The sequence below is a fragment of the Argiope bruennichi genome, chromosome 1, assembly GCF_947563725.1.
Source record: "Argiope bruennichi chromosome 1, qqArgBrue1.1, whole genome shotgun sequence".
NCBI classification, from domain to species: domain Eukaryota; kingdom Metazoa; phylum Arthropoda; class Arachnida; order Araneae; family Araneidae; genus Argiope; species Argiope bruennichi.
The window spans coordinates 116,769,844-116,789,073 of NC_079151.1; the positions used below are offsets into that span (position 1 = coordinate 116,769,844).

General features: G+C 30.2%; 1 protein-coding gene across 4 annotated transcripts in view; it reads right to left on the reverse strand.

Annotated features, from left to right (window-relative positions):
• The window catches only part of LOC129966518 (ectonucleoside triphosphate diphosphohydrolase 5-like), a 76,230-nt gene that overhangs the window by 31,485 nt on the left and 25,515 nt on the right, over positions 1 to 19,230 (reverse strand). The window contains exon 1 of one of the 4 annotated variants that reach the window (XM_056080980.1): positions 11,003 to 11,127. The exons of 2 other annotated variants lie outside the window; for them this stretch is intronic. The gene's annotated coding sequence lies outside the window, so the exon portion shown is untranslated. Of the gene's footprint in view, positions 1 to 8,811; positions 9,018 to 11,002; positions 11,128 to 19,230 lie in introns of those variants that run through there. One more of the 4 variants, XM_056080986.1, reaches the window with a different exon arrangement.

The following is a 19,230-nucleotide window of genomic DNA, read 5'->3' on the forward strand; positions in this document are numbered from 1 at the left end:
ATCATCAGAACCGAATGCAAGTATTAAATAGACCAAATTAACCGAGGGGATTACCATTTGTTAATCAGTCTACAATGCACCAAGCACAATAATTCAAAACGTAATAGTTTAGATAAATAAAATATGGTGAGCAGTATGTCAAAGTTGCAGATCTGTGTCAAATTTTGGATCCGATTGGTGGAAAGGAAGGTGTCCAAAATGCATACTCAGTTTAACTCATTACAGTACACTCCCGAGTATCCGGCCTAATGTGGTGGAAGGAAAAGCCGGATAGGCGAACTCATTTCTTTGCTCACCAATACCAAAAGGCAAAGTTTTTATACCAAAACTCACAGTTATAATACATATTTTCTCACTTCTTATAGAGTACAAAACCCTCCATTTATCTCAAGCCACGTAGAATGTGAACGCGGCCCGATGAATCATAGAAGCACTCTACGGTAACGTGTCAAGTTAAAATAGAAAATTCTTTACTCGTAGCTTATAAATGTTTATATACTGCACCGTACGTTTCAAGAATTCATGAGAGTAAAAAGTATGTTAAAGGATATAAAACTTTCAGATTTTAACAAATTTAGTAACCTTCACTGTGGTACACTTAAAAAAACTTTTTTTTAACATACCACAAGAACAATTTACGAATACTGTAGCAGTTATAATCAGGAATAGCGACAACAATTGGGGTCCATTAGACACTGACGAAACAAAGAACAACGAGCAGAACGCTACTCTTTTCCTGTCACAACTTGTATTTTGCATAACCTACGTAGGAGGATCGTAGCAGACGCCCGCTTCCGATGCCTTGGTAATTTTGCCAATGCAACGTCTTGCCTTCCTCATTTAATAACGGTAAAAGAAAACTAGGCCGGATAGTACGATAGTCGGATAGTCAACAGTGTACTGTATATTAGGAAGCACAAAAGGCGCCATATTACATCACTACGCGGAAGAATAAGGAGGGAGAGCTTTCGCGTATAACCTTGCGGAGTGCCGTGACCTTTCAGATTCCTACATTATCTCATTCTCGCTTTACGTCCCGGGGATGGAGAGAAGAATAGAAGGAGAAGGTGCTAGAGTATCTAAATATAAAGAAAAGTTAAGGAGAGAACAACTCCGCCTTTTTTTTTTTCCCCTTGCTTTTTTTTTCTAGATAATTAGACAGGAGATAATTTAATGTCAGTCATTCTAGAAGAAGTGATTAGAAGTACTTAGAATACGTGAATTTTTATGATTACGTGAATTGTAATATGTATTTGAGACGCTTCGAATTAGAAAGGCGCACTCAATAAATAACTGGTTTCGAGAGAAATACGTTTGATATTTTGCACTCAGACAAACTCAATAACAAGGGACTTCAGCCAATTCTGCATTAAAATATTTTAATAAATGCAATATACAGCAAACATAAGGAACTGAGCAAATAAATGCAAAAAAAAAAAAAATCAGTCAAAACAAGAGTTATAATGAAAAAAAAATTGCATAAAAATACTGATGAAATTTTTTTCAAAGAAAAAAAAAATTACGGTTTCGGAAGGTGGTGCCCTTTTTCGATTTTAAACACATCACTCTGGGTAACATTAAATTATAACTTAATGGTTCCCAGCGAAATTAAACGATATTAGAGATCTTTTGATGTACATTCCACTATCGTGGTCAAATTTCATAACCAGTCAGGAAAGACGGCCACTTCACGCAAAGGCCATGCAAATTTAATAATTAGTAGATTTAAAAATTCTAATGAAGTCAAATATCTAAATCTCAAATCTCTTGTTAATCCACGAAATTTTTTTTAATTGAACAACAATGTCCCATAACGTCTACATAATGCAATGGATCATAATGACTACATAATGCCATAGACCCCTAATGTCTACATAAAGCCATGGCCTATAATATTTATATAATGTCATGGTCAATAATGACTGCATAAAGCCAGCCATGGCCCATAATGTCTACATAAAGCCATGGCCCATAATATCTACTTTAAAGTCATGGCTCATAATGTATATTTTAGAGCCAGGGCCCATGTCTACATAATGCCAGGACATAATATCTACTTTAAAGCCATGGCCCTAATATCGACATAATGCCATGACACAAAATGTCTACATAACTAATGTTTAGATAATGCCAAATACATAAATCTATATTTTAAATATGGAATTATGTACACCTACTAAGTTGTACAAACAAAGATATTGCTCGGCTTGCTATAAATTCCCTTATAACGAGAGAATGAAATTGTATATTCTTTAAACAATTGTACAATCTTCTTGGAAATAAAAACAATTACATGATGCTTACATATGAGTCATTATATAAATAAAACGGATCACACAAATAATCACAAATATTGGAAACTCAAATAAAAGGAAATTAATACAAATAGAAAAATGTCTATTTTGAGCTATAAGAACTTCAAACAAACTTAAAAACAAAGTGTACATAACAGTTAGTAACGAAAACAATTAGAACTTAAAGTTGTTTATTTCAACTTTTGATGTTTAAAAAAAAAATTCCATGTCAATTTTTGTCAAACATCTAGTATTTAAAAGTCGAAAAGATTAGCAATGAAATTTCTCCGAAGTGGTCAAGTTTTTCGTTTCAAACAAAATCGGAATTTAAAAGAGATTTTCAATTTCGGAAGATAAAATACTAATTGAAACAAGCCCAAGTTCTCTATATTTGTATTCTATATATATATATATATATATATATATATATATATATATATATATATATATATATATATATATATATATATATATATACACACACACACACAATAGTGGGATTTTTTTTTTGGGGGGGGGGGGGGGGGTTGTGATTGCTTGGATTGTTCAGTTATTCAAAATAATCTGGGAATAACCGAGACCTTAACCCAATCGAAAAGTCCACGGAATTGGCTAAAGAACTTATTACGCAGAATCAACCCAACGATCAAATCCAATCAATTAAAGCATTAATTATCCAATCAAAGCACGTAATAACAGTTGAAGAACTATAAACCAGTGGTGAATCTCATGGAATGGCGTTGCAAAGCGTATTTAATGTTAAAGATTAGCTAAATAAGTACTAACTACCACAAGTGAGAATTTTTGTATATGTTATTAATTCTGTTTTCTTTTTCCTATAACTTTTGTTCCAATACAAAAATTATTGCATTAAATTTTTGGTTAAATTACCATTAAAATGATATATAGTTACGATTTTTCTCTTCACAAAATTGCAGTTTTTGAGATGTCAAATCTATAAAAGGCGCTTTTTCCAAAAAGGTTTCCACAAGTTTGTATACTGTTGTACATTTAAAGGATTTCAGAATTTCATACCGTATTAAAATACAAAATATTAACAGATGTTCATAGTTTAATTGAAGAAAAAAAAAAAACTGTCTATCCGAAAATGCTTGTCCTGTCCTCTTGGTTTGTTTAGACAAGATTGCTATGAGTACAGAGGCAAATACGCATGCCACATATTGTAAAAGGAATGGAAATTTCAAAAACGGTACAGGTGTAAGAACTTAAATTAATTAAATAAACAAGGATAGATTTACAATAATTCAAAAATAGAAAAAGGGACATAGTATTCGCTATTTCATGAGCACATGTACACCAGAAGAAATCTTCATGCATAAATCCTGCAATTTACACTAATTGCGTCATTCTAGAACAATGGATCATAATGCAATCGTAGCCAAAATCTATCAAAGATTATGTAACGATCACAGGCAGACAGATTGCACAAACATGTCAGTAAAATATTTATCCTTTGCATTGGGGAGAGATATTAAAATTCATTTTATTCATCCATTTATTTTGTCGAAATCATCTGCTTGAGATTTAGACGCAAAAGAATTGGTTTGTATTCAATCACTCAAATGTAATGCCTTATATATTCAATGGGGGGGGGAGGAATGGAATAGATCGATTTTTTTAAAAAGCCTATTTCTTTTATCGCAAAGCCAGAAATCAATAAATTTTAGTCGAATACCGATTTTTATTTCATTTATAAATATGAATTTGCTCAAAAAAATTCATTTCAATGAAATATTTATACTTAAATCTTACGCTATAGAAAAAACATTTTTAAACAGTTAATTCATCTCGAAAAAAAAACAGTAAATTTTAAGAAATAAACCTTTTGGGACAAAGAATGGTTACCTAAAAGTTTAAAAGGAATGGAATGAATGAAATAGAATGTATCATTTAAATTAATGTAAATAAGCAAGTTCATTCCTTGGACGAAATTTGCAATTAGATAATGCATATTCAAATTTAATGTGAAAAAGCTAAGCGTATAAATAATGAAATTCAATAACTGATTCCATGTTGATAAGATTAAGTAAAACTTCTCGCTCTTTCGACTTAATCATAAACCAGTGGAAGTGGTCTCCCAAAACTTTCTTGCATTTCCTCTAGTTACGGTGTTATTTCGCTTCTACTCGTATAAACTGTGAACTTTTTGTAAGGTTGCGAATAACATGCAAGGCACTGGTGAACAATAGTTACAAAATATTGATCTTTGGCGTGAATTTCGCATGTTTACTGAATTTATCGTGTAATCCTTGGTGAATTTTTGACGATTTATCTCCCGCTTTTAGCAATAGGTATTCGAAAATCCTATTTATGTTTTACACTTCTAAAATACTGAAATCAAAATTTAACAAAAAGAAAAAATACAACTGTTGTCCCAAAATCGCATACTAAATGTCATATATTTCAGTCATTTCGTTTTAGAATTATCGCGTTTATATGCTTGTAGAACAGACCGAAAATCAGCCCCTTGACGCTATGTTCTAAATTTGAGAGATATTTATACTTTAGATGGTTAAATATGTGTACCAAATTTTATCCATTGAGCTCTCTTCGTTTTATATTTATAGTATTCACGTATTTTTTTTATTTTTTTTTAACAATCGCTTTGAAATATTTTTAAGTGTATTTTACAACATTATTTTTTATTATTTTATTTGCGGTGCTATTTTTACCCGTAATGCAACCATATCAAGCTTGCTGTTCTTTGAGTGAGTATTATCACTGCTCTGTAATTTAAAAATGAATTTTAAGAATAATATCAAGATAGACGAATCAAATCTAACATATTATCACGCTAGGGTGCTTCGGATTAGAGGTTTGTATCGCCTTTAACTCCCCAACACCTTAATAGTATCCATTGCATAGCCATAGGTTTCCACATACAAAAAGTGTTAAATTATTACAAGGCACCGAACCAATAATTCACACGAAACTTACTCAAATGGATTTCATTCATTTTGATGCTACACGTCCATTCCGGAAATGCGCTATCCATTTTTCCCGTGATATCATTTCCTCGCAATTAAACTACATGTGTATCAGACTAGAACATGATCTCTCTTTGAAGGATAAAACCAAATTCCGCCAGTTTCAACAAAGCACAAGCGTTAACAGAAAATTAATAATAATAAAAAAATTTTTAATATGCGAAATATACATAAAAGTAAAATGCCCATATAAAATAATTGAATACTTTCGACAGATGTAAATTAATATAATACAGTGCAATCCCACTTTTACAATTTTCAAAAAAAAAAACAGAAGATAGTGATGTAAATGAGAGTTAAGTCTAAATCGCAAGAAGTCATTTATGTAGATGAAAAGAGATCGCATTTTCATAAATGCGCATTATTAATGTAGTGGAATATTGATTATCCCTAATGTTTATCTTAATTAAATACCTGATATAAATTAATTGCGGACATTATTCTTCTATCTTACCCATCACCTATTAGAAGGTCAGTTAAAATATCATGTAATATATTATTTACATGATTATATTGAAATATTGCTTTCCAGCGCAGTAGTCTCCTGGTAAGGAAGATAGCGTTATAGATGGAGTAATGATTACCGACTCAATGACCCTAGCCCTAGCAACCATTTGGCGACAAAAATGAAGGTTCCTATTATTCGGAAATCTTATTAGGAATCGATTCCCACAATTTGTTCTAGAATATTCGATCCCTGACTTGGAAACTATAAAAAGCGGAGACGCATGGGCAAGAATCAATCAGAAGTGAATAGGAATAATTGGGGGGAGCTCAAGCGAGTAATTAAATGAAGCCTATTTGCAGTGTTAATTTCCTATGTTGTGTTTAATAATAGTTCACAACATATATGCTACTGTTGATTGTAAATGTTTTGTATATACTTGCTTTGTGTTTTGTTACCTGTGTTTCATGTTTTTGTGTAGATTAAAACGCCATTATCTGTTAGTGAGCTTTTTTCTTCTTGTGTACAGCTGACCACCCCGCCACCACTGAACGAGGCAGTATCGACAGAATTTGTTGTGTTCCGTTATTGACTCTGTTGGATTTTTTCACCGCACACTCATCCACAGAAGTTTTTTGAGTTTTCCGTAATAATATTTCTCTAATTTGGTCATCTTTCATTATAAAGGTATGTAATTCGTTAAAATGCTATAAATATAAATGTCAATATTATATTGGCTGCATTAACAAACATTAATAACAGATTTAAAAGAATTTACTGTTTAAGATCAAAATATGTAATACAAAACATTTCTTGATTGTATCTATTATATCTCGTCTTGACAACCGCATATAATGACGACCGAAATGATTTCCATTTTCTTCTAAACACACACTGCTTCTTTGGATAGCGCCATGATTATTGGAATCGATTCTGATTTGTTATATGATATCATTTTACTTAGATTTATTTAATTAAGTGCTTGGTGTTGTGTAAACGAGTAGTGCAGCAATATAGAAAAGACGAAAAATTTCATAAACATCAATTTAAAAGACTTAATATAGTGTAAGCATATGAAATCCGCGATAACCAGCAAAAAGTGTTGTAAAATTCACAAAAATGCAAGAGGCAGAATGTTAAACTGGGGTAATATAATAATGCAAGATCAACTCTCTTCGATTATTTCATATATTTTCATTTAAAGATCTCATAGATAACATAATCAAAACCATTTTACCACAGTGCTATGAGGTAGAATATTTTCAATGGCGTAAATAAAATCTCTACCAAAATAATGAAAATTAAATTTTGTACAGACGGTTAAGTCACTGTTTTTATTTTTTATTATTATTATTTTCATTTAACAATTTTGAAATTATTTGGCAATAAATTTGGAAAAATTTTGCGGAGGAAATTTTTACATTATTTTAAAATCATCCAATCAACAATGCCATTTGGATTACCGTATTTTCTGTAATATTTTTAAAATTCATTTTTAATGACACTAACCATCTCTGAAGACCAGCAGATTGACCAGAAATATTGGTAGTGTAAATTTCAATTAAGTCCTTCATGCATAACTTGATGTTCAGGATTCCCTCAACAAAGTATTTTTAAACAACATGAAGTTATTCATTTTTATAACAAATCTCTTTTGGCGACCAGCTGATTCCCTAGAAATATCAGTTATACTCAATTTCAGTTCAATAATTTGCATATAACTTTTTTGTTTGCATATAACTTTTGAAATAATTTGCATATAAGTCCATTATTTCATCAAACTGTCAGACATTATAGCCGTATTATTTTAATATATATATCTGTTCCATTTATTATGAAAATGAATTTTCTTAATGAGATCGAGTTCTACGACACATCACAAAAGCACAAAAATTTAAGTTATCTGGATAAATTATTTCAAATTATACGTTATCGTTTACAATAATGAAATTTTTCTTTCCGAATCTTCACATAAAATGGGTAGAAAATAAGCAAATCTTTTATCTTTAGCATTCAACAACGGAAAAAAATCATAGGATCAAATATAAGTTTAAACAATAAAATCGAATGGAATTTAATTGCAATAATAAATTAATTACACACACAAATATATTTTTTTAATTATCAAAATCCGAAAAAATTAGTATCGTCAATAAGACGATTTTTTTACATTTCAAAGATATTGTAAAATTTAGATGTGAATACTATTTTACAAAATTATAGCGGAATAGTTTACAAAGTTATAGATATAGCAAACGCCAAAATTTTGCTTAATTTTTATATAAATTTTAAATTTAATTAAAAATTTAAAATTAAATTTTTAATTTTATAATTCATTTCCACCCTCCAAGTTATATCTTCACCAAATTTAGTAGCTCTAGTACAAAACGGTTTGATCTAAATAGAGTATAGTATTGTTAAAAGCAGGATTAAAAATAAATGTATTTAATGCTAACACTGAATGGAAAGATAACACCATTAAAGATAACACCATCATAAAAATATATCTAATATTTTCTTTTTATGAGAAAAACAAGTGTAGATTAAATTTAGTAAATAAAAAAATGTACTCTTATTTAAAATACAAGACAAATGTTTTACATATATTATTTCAATATAAAGTATATGTTAAAAAAAGATTTAAATGCGGCTCATTTTTTGTGAAGAGTCAATTCAAATGAAAGAAATTCAATAGATGTTGATGAAAAGTCTCTTTCATTGCCAAATTTGGTTCAAAATTTCAAACAAGAATACAATTATGCGGCAAATTCCACGCGCCAAGAATGTAGACATAATTCAAAAAAAGTTGTGGAATTGTTTTCACCCATACTAGATTAGTTTTTAAAAAATGAAAATTCATTAACATCTGGAGGGTAAATTTTAAAGAATTAGATACAATACTTTCTCCATGTATATTTCAAGCATGAGAGTTTCAAATTAAACAAAATGTAAAATTAATAAAGGAAAATTCTGAAAAGATTAAAACAAATATGCTTTTGGCAGCTTTTAAATTAAATTTTTAAAAAACACGAATTTAAAACATGAAATGCTGATCGTTACTTACTCTTACTAGTAGTTCAGTTAATACTAGAAAATTTCGCAAATCTTGAAACGAAATCATATCCGTTCAAAGCTGAGTTTATAAATCTGCAGTCTTCGCTACGATAAAATCCCTAAAGTAACACATTTCAAGGTTAATTTCGCCACAAAAATTTGAATCTCACTTTTCTGATTTAATCACCAAAAAACTGCAGTTCATACTGTTTTATTACAGTGGAAAGTTTCATTAATGAGCATTCCTTCCACATCACAGCAGATGTCATAAAAAGTCGAAAGAGTAGCTTTCTAAATACCGAGCAGGTGTGACTTTATCTTTATTTATCTCAGTGACGTAAAATTATGACGTAATGTTTGCTAATCGTGACGATTTCGCAGTGTAATTAAACAGATTTTGTGAACAATATGCCAGACGAGTTTTTCACTTATGCTTCTAAACTGGTTAATTGATAATTGACAGGAAAAAAGATGTATTTTCCAATCTGTCAACGGTTCACAAAATCATTGAATAATTTCTTTTACAAATCAATTTAGAAAAAAAACATAAAGGAACAGATCCTAATAAAATATTTTCATTCATTGTTTTGATGACAAAATTACTCAATGTTTTGTATCAGTTTAATTATATTCAAGATACGGCAGTTGTGTGCTCATGATGTTAATTTTTTTTTTTTGGGGGGGGGGGATCTCTGAAACATTACACATAAGTACTTGCATACGTCGACTTTTTAATCATGCGCTTTAAAACAATATAATTACAATATTTAAATTTTTAAGAATAACTATTGTTGTATTATTACACTTTGCCTCTATTAATAATTAAAACGCTTTGAATTCAACAACTTTACTATAGAATTTGCGTATATAAATACTACTTGTTTGTATTACAGCTAAGTAATATTTTCTATATAATATTTAATGAATCGTAACGATCAAAAAACGAGTCAGGTTAATACAATAAGAAAAATATGAAACACGAATGATAAAAGATCGACATTTCATGGTCCCTACTAGCCAGGGCCCTTGACGTACATATACTTCACTTGATCTTTGATCTATCTATAATCCCTGGTTAAATTAACTTCCAGTTTTAAAGCTATATAAAGCTGCTCTTTCAGACTGACTGCGCAATTAGACAGATTACGTAAATGACGTCTGAACCGACAGACTACTCTCTAAAACTTCGCTTTATACCAACGAGAGGATATTTGCCCTTTCGTGAAATCGGAAGCATAATTTTTTGTTTTTGTCTGTTAAGAAAACAATAACTTTTTTGCATTACTTTTTTTTTTTTTGAACTTATATTTAGACATTAATTGCTGACTTCATCCACAATAAATAGTTCGTTAGAACCCAAAATAACCGCTCAGAGAAATATAGTCGATGTTTTAATGTTGATTAATATTCTCTATAATTTTTAAGAATGTTTAAAAATAAAATTTATTTAAAAAAAAAAAGAGAGAAAAAGAAGAAAACTATATATGAGAAATAAAAAGCTGGACTAATACAAAATGATATAAAATATTTGTATAAAGGAAAATGAGGTTTAAATTTCTCTGAAAAGTTTACATGAATAAATTTTATGTCTACTTTAGAATACTCAATTGTGTATTCTTGATAGGGCTCGGACATTATGATCCAAAAAGACCGTGCACTCCGTCTACCTCCCACCCCTCCATCCTTATAATAATAGCATTCATTTCATTTAACATAACTAACCTTTTATAAAAAGAATTTAAAAATTCATAATGGAGAAATAAATCATTTCCAAATAACAATACATTTCGAAATAAAGTTTCATTTCCTCAATAAATAGCTAGTTCTGGTGCAACGAAGAAGCAGTAAAACATTTTATTATTAAACTTAGAAGTTGTGTAACAACTCAACTCTACCTTGTTTATTGGCTTGTATTCTAAAGATTTGAAATATGCATTAGCGCTACCTCTGTTAATCTACGATCGTTATATTTAAACGTTTTAAATGTAAATTAAATGTAAATATTAAATGTTTATGTCGTCTTACTTTGGATTGAATTACTTTAACAAGAACACACTAAATGTGTGATAGCTCGACTTCTTCAGTTTCGCTTTAGTCATACCACATAGTAAATAAACTAAAAAAATATTTAAAAAAAATAACTAATAATAATTAAATGTAACACTTAAAAATAAATATTTAAAAGTCAAAAATAAACTTACCCCATATACAATAGAACAGAGAACTAATTACCAACACTGTAGAATAAAAAGTATACCAAATATAAAGGAAGACAAAATATCAATACTTTGTCAATGAGATCCTTCACAACAACGAGTGGAAAGTAAATAAGACCAGATTAGATAAACAAAAACAGAATGAATCAGATACCAATTCGGAAAAATATTACACATTTAAAATCATTTCAACACAAAAATTTTGTTCAAAAACCTCATAAAAAATTGCAGACGATTTATTTAACAGTGAGTCATTTCTTTATTTGTTTCAATTTGAAGATAAATATTACGTATATTGATAAGCCCCTATTATGGCTTACAATAAGTATTTATAGAATTATGTAACCATTATCAAAGCACTCGACTTATTGTGCGCAAATTTTCCCCCACTGATATCATTATCAAAGGACAATAAATAAAAATTTATCGTTACAATCGCAAGGAGAAAGTGAATTGTCGAATAAACAAATAAATATTGAGATAAAAAGAAGTATCCATAATCCAGGTCTAACTCGTTCGAGGACCGATTTTTGAGAAGAACGCCATGCACGAGGAGGTGTTACACGTTAAATTTGTCGCAGCCACAAGTCTTAGGTTGGTAGATTACTGATTCTATTATTATCCTAATACTCATTGTTTATATTTTCTACAAGATTGCGAAATTTATTCCAAAGTAAAATTCATGTATCTTCAAAACAAAGACTTGAATCCAACAAGAAAAATCTACCTCATCAAAAGATGCGATAGGTAATAAATACGAATACCGCGTAACCCACAAAAAAGAAAAGGAAATAATAGAAATAGATAGCAACAGGAAATGGCGAAATTTGTTTTGAATGGCAATAAAGAAAGTTATAAAGATAACTAAACGGTGTCTCAAAATTAACGCAAGATTTGAATTTGCCACCATTCGTGCAGTAAAGTGTTGGCAACCCTATTTAAAAAAACACCATTAGACAGCTGATAGTTTAGGGTTAGTAAAAATGGGGCATTATACGATAGAACAACGTGTTTCCACTGTTGAACAAAATTTCACAAATAATGAAAGTCTGGCAGCCGAAGAATTCGAAAATTTGAGAATTGGGCCCCAAGATCGTGCGATTTAACACCACTGGATTTCTTTTCATGAGGTTATATGAAGTCAAAGGTCTATGCCAGCCACCCCACAAGCACGCGTGAAGGAGGAAATGCAAAGCTGCATCAACGAAGTTCAGCCACATTTATGCAAAATGGTCATGGAAAATTTCGACAAAAAAGTGCGTATATGCCAACAAAGCCGCAGTGGCCATTTGCCCTATGTGTTATTCCATACATAACACTATCCAGCGCACTTTACAAGTCAATAAAAATATAATAATTTAAAGAAAAAAATTGTGTTTTTGATTTAATTCAAAAGTTGCGTTAACACGCTGTTCGATCGTGTAACGCTCCATTTTTACTAACGCTAAACTATTAGCTGCCAAATGATCTTTTTAATAGAGTTGCCAACATTTTACTGCACAAATGGTGGCAAATTCAAATCTTGCGTTAATTTTGGGACAGCCTTTAAAAAATTGAAGTGGTTATATGTAGATTAACTAAAAATAAATAAATAAATAATAAAAGAAAATTGTTATCGGTTGTCCGTGGCGTAGTCCACATATCTATTATCTAATGACGTCTAGGACTAAAAAGCTCCGAGTTAGCGGTCAAATGATTTCGAAAAAATACAGGGTGTGGGGGGGGGGGATTAACTAGAATATTTTTACATGCAGTCGCAGAATAGTATTAAGGAAAGATGTATGGCAATTGCACAATATCATGTAATAATGTCAATAAATCTATATTTTTTTTGTTTGTTTGTTTAGAAGAATGTAGTATTTGTGATAAACAGCTTTTGCGAGAAGCTATATTACATTATTTCATTGCAAAGAAAACTGCAGCTGAAACATACAGGTAGAACTTTTAAAATTTGGTGTGAACATGCCCCATTGAATACAACTTCAAAGAGTGGGTGATGATTTCAATACACAAAACATTTAAAATGATACTTTCAATACATATAACAAAGAGAAATACGCATGGTCAGCCGCCAAAGAAATCCAAAATGCAGATTTGGAAGCATTACTGTATGAAACCATGAACGATACAAGCAATGGTTGCTCGATTTAAATGAAGCATCGAAGGAGAAACATCCAGAATATGGCCTGAGACGTGACAAGAATTTTTTTTTTTTTTTTTCCAACAAGATATTGCTCACTCACATGTTGCCTGGACAATGAAAGAAACTTTAGATGAAACTTCGCTGGAATGTGTTGCTCTACTAACTGTATTCACTAGGTATTGCGCCTTCAAATTCCAGTCCATGTTGAGTGCATTTTCTAAAAATAGGTTCAATTGTCAAATAGATATTGGCTTAGTAGCTATATTACATCTCGCAATCTTCGCGGAGCTTGTTGCGAAACAATTGGACAAATGTTGCAGTTTCTGAAGGGAAATATTTTGGATAAATTGATCAGAAGGGAAGCATTGTAGATTGGAATGATTAATTCATAAAAACAAAAATAGAGAGAAGTTGTATTTATACACACAATAAATAAATAAAATTTAAAATGTCTTCTGCATCGTGTTCTTTTTTTTTTTTTTTTTTTTTTTTTTGTGCTTTCATCGATGTTTACAAGGGATTTCGTTGCAATTGTTCAAATGTTTTGAATAATACTCTGTTTGTCTTATTCAAAATTCGATAATGACATATGGCAGTGAGCATTTCACAAACAAACGATGTGTTAATACTTCCCTCACTAAGCGATAAAAAGAAATTGTAAGGAGAAAGAAGGACTTTCGAATATATTTTCAAGAATTCCAGTTCATTTCAGTACAATAAACGATTTTAGAATTTCAATAAAATATTCCAAAACAAAAATTCGGAATTTATGAATAAAATGCGCAATAACTAAGGCGAATAGACTAGTGTTAAAAAAGAAGAGATAAAATTTATACATCCAGAATGCCTTTTAACTTCTCATAAACAGAATACCAAAACAAATTTGCTAATGTTTTCTTTTTTAATATTATCAATTTTCACTCTCAGGACGCATCGCAACGGCCATGACACATTTCTGAATGAATTGTTTCGCACCAATTGCTTTCATGAACATTATATCCCTCCAACCGAATTATATCTCATTTAAAAAAAAAAATCACCTGTTCACGATCACGCTGTATATTTGATTCAGTGACCAGTTTATTTCCTTCCATTACCAATTATTTCCATTTTCCATTAGAATCGTCTGTTCTTCGAATAAATATTCTATAATGAATTTTTTTTATTGAAATCCTCGGAGAGATAAATAAAAAAAGATTAAATTTATAGTTTATATCTATTCTCTAATTTTCATGGAAGACTTCATGAATTAAAAAAATATATATATTATTATGTACTTGTAAAGAACAACCAATAACAATAATCATATCTGTCTATGATCCCTGCAAAAGGCATGCACTATTATTATTATTATATAAAAACCGGAGTAAACCAGCAGAAGTGGTCTCTCCAAATTTTGCTCGCATACTCTCTAATAAAAGTGTTACTCCAGAGAATGCCTTGCATGGCATAGACGTACAATAGTCACAAAATATTAATCTCTTTGGCGTGAATTTTGGCATTTTTATTGAAATCCTTGGCGAATTATTTTGGTGATTAATCCCTGGTATGCATTTAATAATACTTAAATATAAAATTTGTGTTCAAAACGCGTTTTTTTTTTCTTCCCCTCCTTACTGATTGAAACTAAAAATTTAATACAGAACTATAATTATAATCACAAAATCAAATTCAGACAGGCGGACGGTCAACTCCTTTTCTGATTTGGCACAAACTTTGACACGTGTATACGTTATAGAAGTTAAATCTGCATACCGAATTTTACTTATCTAGAGCTCTTTTCGTTTTATAATTGTCATGTTAACTTATATTCGAACAGTCGCACTGTCTTCCTCAGAGTGAATTTTACTCAAAATTTGACAGAAATCTACAAATCTGATATAAAGACTGCATACCAAATTTCATTTGTGTAGCTCAAGGTGTTTTTTCAGTTTTTTGTCAGACAGACTCACTTTTTCCAAAAATGTGTTTTTCGAGCTTAGGGAGGTCTAAATGTGCAGATTCGTCAAAATCTCGAGTTCGAATTTTTTTGTCGATTACGATACTTTCTCTATACTACATATAAGAGAAGGTAAAAATTATGATATTTTTGGGGCTTCCAGAATTTTAAATAATCTTACCTGTCGAACAATTTTATAAATTGATGCAGAAGAATTGCTTCAGAAAAATTCTGCTTAAGGTCTAATAGATTACATTAATTTGCAGATTATTATCCCTAAAGCAACCATATCTGACACAAATTTGTTCGCGAATATTATAATTGCAACATAATGATACTATCAAAAAACTAATTAAAGTGTAATAAATAACTATATATTTTTATAAACAATAATGTAACATATATGCTGTCTGGAAGACGCAGTAAATAGGCTTCCATTTTATATCTTCGAAGCGTTGTCAGCATCGTAAAATTCTCTTAAAATTCCGAAACACAAGTATTAAAGTGTCTATTTCTGAATCATTTCTCCGAGAGTTAATTCAATCTAGAGTCAGCACAATAAAAAATCTAATAAAAGAACCCAAAAAAATCATCGATAATATCCTATTTTGATATAGTATATCACGGATTATATGTGTCTTTCATATTCATCTATCAGTACAGTATATTGACAGTTTCGGAATATTGCTACAAAAATTGGGCAAACATCGAAATAAAAGGAATCAGTCAATAAAAAAATACATTCTTCAAAAGTGAAGAAATGGTATCAAATATTAAATGAGACATGCAATCAAAAATCAAATATCTAAGCTCTTTTTAATATGGATTAAATTTACATCCATCCGCGAGTGGTCGAACGTGAATTTTATAATATGAAGCCGTCTACATGCCATCTAAGGGCGTGACATTACATTGTTTTTCATCTTAAGATGCGCAATGGATGTCAAAATTAAACTACATCGGCACATTTGACGTGCACCATGTGACTATGAACCACAGTTACATTTCATCAAAGTTTCTATTTTATATAAATCACATAGCAGAAAAGCAATTATTGATTTAAAGATTTAAAAGTTCAAGACCATAATTAGAAACATGAGGATCTCAGGGCAACAGGTGATAGTCTCTCCCTACCCTTGTTTTATATTCCTCCCAAACTTAACTACATCTTTACTTATATCTAATCTTTATCTCAAAATTTAACTCCTAACCGTACCACTTAGCTCAACGAAATCCTGATCCAACCGGCAGGGGACAAAGTGCCCTAAAAGGACAGGATGTTGGGCTTAATGTTTCCAGTACGAGTCAGAAAGCGGACACGTGTGCTTCACATAACACAGCTTTAGTTGAATTCAATATTAAGCTCATTCTTTATATTTTACATATATAAACATAATTTTGCAAATGATTGACCGAAAAGAAGAAACTTTTGGAATAAACTTCATTTTATTTTACACGGTAGAACATATTTTGTACACGACAAAGATGAATGATAACGAGACATGTCTATTTGCATCGAGGCACAAGAGCAAAGTAAAAAATAATTTTTCCCTAAGTGATTTCACAAAGAGATTGTTTTAGGGATTTCTTTCAGACGTGTAGATTTAGGAAAGGAATCTTAGGTATCTTTGAAGGAATGCATAGTTATTATCCCTTTGATCGTGGTATGAGCAACAAAAGAGTCAGCAATTTTTTGGAGCGCGTGTTAGAAATAATTAAATAATAAAGTGGAATTTGGATCAGAAAATAAGAGAAAATTTTATAATGAAGTAACATGGGCTAATTTGGAAAAAAAAATTAGGATTATTAATGAAGATTTAGATTAGATTAAAAATATCATTACATATTGTACAACATATACATGTATACAAATTACATATTGTACAACATATACATGAATACAAATTACATATTGTACAACATATACATGAATACAAATTACATATTGTACAACATATACATGAATACAATTTACTAAAGCAAAGAATGTGTAAATAATAAATTTAGCATAATTTGCAACAGCATATTACAAACAAACAATTTATTAAAAAAAACTAGCAATGTCTAGGTTTTTACTGTGTCGTTATACCGACAACTAATATAATTATGTGGACAATTGACCCGTGTATTACTAAACAACGCATAAAGCTATGAACATTATATATGACTTGATTGTCATTCCACGAATTTCACTCGTGATGATCACATTTGGACCACATTTGTCCCACGAATGTGACTCGTGCTATTCATCTTTGGTCCAAAATTGTTATCAAGAGTGAGTCATGAATTGCTATCTCGCCCTTAGTAAGTTGTTAAAGCAGTTTTAAGCACTTTAAACGAATGAAAATTTGTTCGATATAAGTTTACTATATAATAAGCTGAAGTGTACTATAAAAATAATAGTAAAAATAATATTCTTTCCGAAGCTATTTGACGTCATACACAGTATAGAAAACATGATATACATGCTATGCATTTAAAGTTAGCATGCAAAATAGTTTTTAGCACGCTTTATTGTACACTTGGATTTAAAAAATTTATGTTTCTAACTTTTAAGGAAGCAAAGTCATTCATTATTTTTTCTAAGTTTATTTTGGGTTTGTTAAAATTTCTCAACTGAAATGCAAAATACTCGACTATTCCTCGACTGAAATATATTACAGAAGCTTAATTTTTCAGTTTTTAAAAATAAAATCTCCAAAACAATCAAATAAAACGATTAGTTTTCAAATAAACACATCGATACAGTTTTCTCGACATTCAGGAGCCCTTGGATACTTCAGCAGGTGCCCAAATGGTAGTTTGATTTGGTTTAGTTATATTAATGTCTCGTTGTAAAGCAACACTAGGGCTATTTTGGGACGGACCTCGTAATTTTGAACCACGGTCAGATAACGAGGATGACACCTAAGCTGGTACCCCACCCCCTCTCCACACCACACCAGCGGTAGGACGTTTGGCCCTGAAGAAGTTAACGTGCAACAGATCCCCTTACACAACGGTTCTTCAGTGGAATAGGGTCTCGAACCTGAAACCCTCCGGCTCACGAGCCAAGACCTTACCACCAGACCACCCTACCCAAATGACAGTTACGGCCTTGCAAAATTTATATGAATTGGAATAATCCTGTGCTAACAATTAACGCCACACTCAAATTGCCCAACCTATTTACTAAAATAATGGCAAATATTTCAAAAAGATTAAAAGTAAATTATCTAAAATTAATATACTTGAAACAGAGCAACAAACATTTAAATGGCAGTTTCCTTCAACGTGTAAAGTATTTTCTAAAAAAGCCAAAAAGTTAAAAAGGAAACGAAAAATTCTATACAGGAATATTATTATGCAGTTGTCATGATAACATATACAATTTAATAAAAATATCTTTTTAAAACTTTTATAAGTATACTAAGTATATATATATATATATATATATATATATATATATATATATATATATATTAATTCTTTTCTGCTTTTAAGTTTTCAAATAATAATTCATTGTTATAATCGTCATGAAATCTTGAAATCAATTCTTTTTCAAATTCACTATTATATGAAATCGAAATTTAATTAAACTGATCATTTAACTCATGATTAAGCTTTGAAGATATTAAAATAATTTTAATATAGTCACCATTCGAAATACACAAATATTGTATATATTTTTCAGAATTCTAATATATAAGGAAGTATAAAATCGATTACAAAAATGAAACACGAAAAGTTAATGCAAAGGTATAAAAAAAGGGGGGGGGGGAATACTCTTCGACATTTTTAAAAGGTTGATTGGGAATAAAAATGATTAAATTTTCAACTTTAAAAATCCACTTTATTATGCCTTTTAGCAAAATACACAATATACGAAAGAGATAAAATAGAAAACAAACACCAGACAAAAAAAAATAAGTAAATATATACAGAAGTATAGAGACATGAGAAGAAAATTAAGAGCGTACTGATGTATTTATCAGGCTGTTAATTTATTTAGTTAGTTAATGATACAAAGATTTAAATTCATATCATCGATAAGAATAAATTAAAACCCCTGATAATGATTTACAAAAAAAAATTATGACCAATTCAAAATAAAATTTTTTAACAAATATCACTTAATAATAATTTTTTTAA